Source organism: Dasypus novemcinctus, chromosome 5 (genome assembly GCF_030445035.2).
Source record: "Dasypus novemcinctus isolate mDasNov1 chromosome 5, mDasNov1.1.hap2, whole genome shotgun sequence".
Classification (NCBI taxonomy): domain Eukaryota; kingdom Metazoa; phylum Chordata; class Mammalia; order Cingulata; family Dasypodidae; genus Dasypus; species Dasypus novemcinctus.
The window spans coordinates 61,287,809-61,291,768 of NC_080677.1; the positions used below are offsets into that span (position 1 = coordinate 61,287,809).

Here is a 3,960-nt window from a genome sequence, read left to right on the forward strand (position 1 = left end):
ATCAGTCTTTTTTTCTGAAAATATTTCTCATAACATTCAAATTTATTTTAAATGTACAATAGTTTTCTATAGTTAATCAGCACAGCATCCTCATCACAGATCGAAAGAAGGCAATAACATATTTAAACAGTATCTTCTATATAGAATTTTCAGATTGAGAGGCAGGAAAAATAAGTTTTAGTACAGCTTTGTCATCATTACAAATGTATCATTTCATTTTGATGGACTCCAAAGTCCTCCCTCTACGAAAGACAGTATTACGTGAACTTTTTTCATAAGGTATTTACTTTGATAAAAATCTGTGATTCTAATATTTAGAGAAGGAAAGTGATTACATCAATTGAAAAAAAATAAGAAAGCAGACAAGGAAACATTTTCATCAGCTACCCCCTCTTCTAACTGTGCTTTTATATGTTTCCTGCCAAACCAACAAGGGATGTGGACTGTCTGGCAAAGTCATCAGGACAAAGGATTAAAGGAGGGAAAAAAGATCCAGATGTTTCCATTAGGGATAATTTAATTTTTGAACTGTGTCCATGGACAACTGAGCCAAAGATGTAAAAGTGAATCTTATAATTCAGCTAGGTTTTCCTGATACCACTTTCCATTCAGCACTCTAATCAATATTATTCCTTCACATGTCTGTGAGGACATGGTAGGAATCAAGCAGAAGGCCACCCTTCATCAAAAAGAAAATTAAAATATCTAGGGCCCCCATGGTTTCACAGCAGTTTATTGCATGCCCACTGAGCACAAAGTATTATTTTAAGTGCTATGGGGAAGGGATACCAAAAGAAGAAACAACGGTATTGCAGAAAGACTTTCATTTACTTGGAAAAAAAATCTTTAGGATTTAAAAAATCATACTATATAAATAGCAACTGTTTTTATCTGCATATTGTACGGTCCTTTAATCCTTCAAGATTATGCTGTTCATAAACTCCCTCTCATATAAATTTGCTTACTCGATTAATTCAAGATGAGGGGGCTGAAATTTGCATCTTATTTAGGAAATTTGATGTTCCTATGCCAAGTTTTAAAAATTCCTTGGTGAAGTGTAAGCTTAGAAGATAAATAAGATATCAGAACCAGCAATAGAGAAGGTGAGCATATAATTTATTATCCAAAATTTTTATGAATGAAAAGGCATCTTTAAATAATTATATAGGTAAAGCAGGCACAATTTGGGACTGTTTTGGGTGAACTTGGATATTAGGATGCCCTTGCAATAAAGACAATAGATTTGTCTCTGGGATTGAGACACTGGAATGAGATTTACCTAGGATTGAAATGTTGAAGCAAGAACTGCAGTGGAATTCCATAACCTTTTTGGTGTTAGCTAGGCTCCTCTTCAGCCTGGAAAATTCTAGGTGATTTCTGTCACCTACATTTCCCACTATTCATTATGTTAAATAAGTCTTTAGTATTTATTGTTTCTGAATGCCTTCTTTGAGGAAGAGGGAAGAATAAAAAATATAAGATGTAGTCCTCTTCTTAAGGAGTTGGGTGCACACCTGAGTGTAGTTGACAACTTAAGTGTATATGTTACCAGCCACTGTGGAGTAAATTGTCCAATAATTTGCACAGACAGTGCATCTAAAGTTAGGTAGAGGCAGTGATCATGTTAGGTTGGGGAAAGAGGTAAGGCTTTAGGAAAAGAGGTGGGATTCAAGTCAACTCTTTTTTTTTCAAAGATTTATTTTTTTAAAATTTATTTCTCTCCCTTTCCCTGTCCCCGCCTCCTCAGTTGTCTGCTCTCTGTGTCCATTTGCTGTGTGTTCTCCTGTGTCCGCTTGTGTCAGCAACACCCGGAATCTGTCTCTTTTTGTTGCATTATCTTGCTACGTCAGCTCTCTGTGTGTGTGGTGGCACTCTTGGGCAGGCTGCACTTTCTTTCACGCTGGGCGGCTCTCCTTATGGGCGCACTCCTTGTGCGTGGGGCTCCCCTATGCAGGGGACACCCCTGCGTGGCAGGGCACTCCTTGCACGCATCAGCACTGTGTGTGGACCAGCTTATCACACGGGTCAGGAGGCCCTGGGTGTGAACCTTGGACCTCCCATGTGGTAGGTGGACGCCCTATCCATGGAAGGGATAATTGCAATTTACAGAGTAAATAGCAGGTTATGTTTCCCGTCTTCTTTCCCAAACAGAAAATGACAAACTGTTAAACAAGAAAACCAACAACCATCAACAAAAAATAAAATCTTGCAACTTGTATGGAAGACGAAGTGTTATTAACTTACTATGCAAATGGTCACATAAATCATTAAGAGAAGGATAATTATCTTTGTAGAAAAATGGACCATAGATATAAAGGGAGATTCACAAAAGAAGAAATGTGAATGGTTAGTATACAGTTGAAAATGTATTCCTATATTAGTATGAAAAAAAACTTTGACAAAATGATAGGGTGGAGGGAATGGTCACTCTCAAGACTGTTGGCGAGAGAACGTACTTTGGGATAATGTCTCTGGATGTCAACCTGACCATATGTGTAAATAGGTATGTGTTCTTTGGTTCAGAAATATTATTTGTGGAAATTCATCCTAAGGATATAATCAGATAAATGCAACAAGATGTTAGTAAATGCAAAAATGTTCAACAAAGTGCTGTTTATATTAATGTTAAAAATTAGAATCAACCAGTAGCACCTCAGTAGGATTTTTGCTCAAGAAATTTGGTATAGAAAAACAATGGGATGGATATGTAGTCAATTAGAAGATAGATGCATATCAATACTCACTGAGATATTTTTAATGAAAAAACAATCAAGTTGAAAATAGCATGCATGACGGTTAATTTTATGTCAGGTTGGCTAGGCTATGGTGCCCAATCGTTTGGTAAAACAGTAGTATAAATGTTGCAGTGAAGGTATTTTATAGATGTAAGTGACATGTGCAATGAATTGACTTTAAGTAAAGGGGATTACCCTTGATACTGCAGGTAGGTCTTATTCAATCAGTTGAAGCACTTAAGAGCAAAAATGAAGGTTTACCAAAGAAGAATAAATTCTCCCTAAAGACTACAACGTCAACTCCTGTCTGAGTTTCCAGACTGCCAGCCTGACCTACAGATTTTTTTCTTTTTAAGGCAGTACCAGGGATTGAACCCAAGACCTCACACATGGGAAGCAGGTACCTAACCACGGAACTACATCTGATCCCCAAAGAAAGTTGGTTATTTTGTTTGTTAGGTTTTATTTGTTTTTAGGAGGTACTAGAGATTGAACCCAGGACCTTGTACGTGGGAAGCAGGTGCTCAAGTCCCTTGAGCTATATCCACCCGACCTATAGATTTTAAACTTACCATCCCCTACAGTCATGTGAACCAATTCCTTAAAATAAATCTCTTAATATATATACATACATCTTATTGGTTCTCTGGAGAACCCTGACTGATACACTATGTACAATAAGATCATCATTTTTTTTTCACATCAGACAGGTAATGTGCTGACATCATAACAAGGTTGAGGGAAGCACATCTCACACAAATGCATGAACACACAATCATCACGCTTATGAACCACAAAAGGATCAATAAGATCATCTTTATGCCCAGTTACCAATTGACATAAATAGATATAGTTACTTGTTAGGATCTTTGCCCAAATACTGACAATAATTGTCTCTAAAAGGTGTTTGTAGTTGTAGCATCTTTAGCCCTGTTTTCTGGCAATAAATAGCTAAACCCATTTCTAATATAAGATAGTAAAATATGTTTGCATAAAAAGAAAAGGCTTATCTGGTCTCTGTAGTTGTAGTTGTGGTTGGGCCAACTAGACTTGCCCAAATAGAGTAAAAAAGTCATACAAAATAGGACTATTAAAAAAACAACAAGGTCTAAGCATATGAAAAGATGCTCAACATCATTAGCTATTAGGGTAATGCTAATCAAAACCACAGTGAGATACCACTTCAACACCAGCAAGGATGGCTCTTGTTAAAAACTTGGAAAAT

General features: G+C 36.8%; 1 non-coding gene across 1 annotated transcript; it reads right to left on the reverse strand.

Moving 5' to 3' along the window:
- Positions 1–3,435: 3,435 nt before the first annotated feature.
- On the reverse strand, positions 3,436–3,538 carry LOC111763938 (small nucleolar RNA U13). Its single transcript, XR_002796662.1, has one exon. It is a non-coding gene; the product is annotated as a small nucleolar RNA U13 (small nucleolar RNA).
- Between the last annotated feature and the right edge of the window lie 422 nt (positions 3,539–3,960).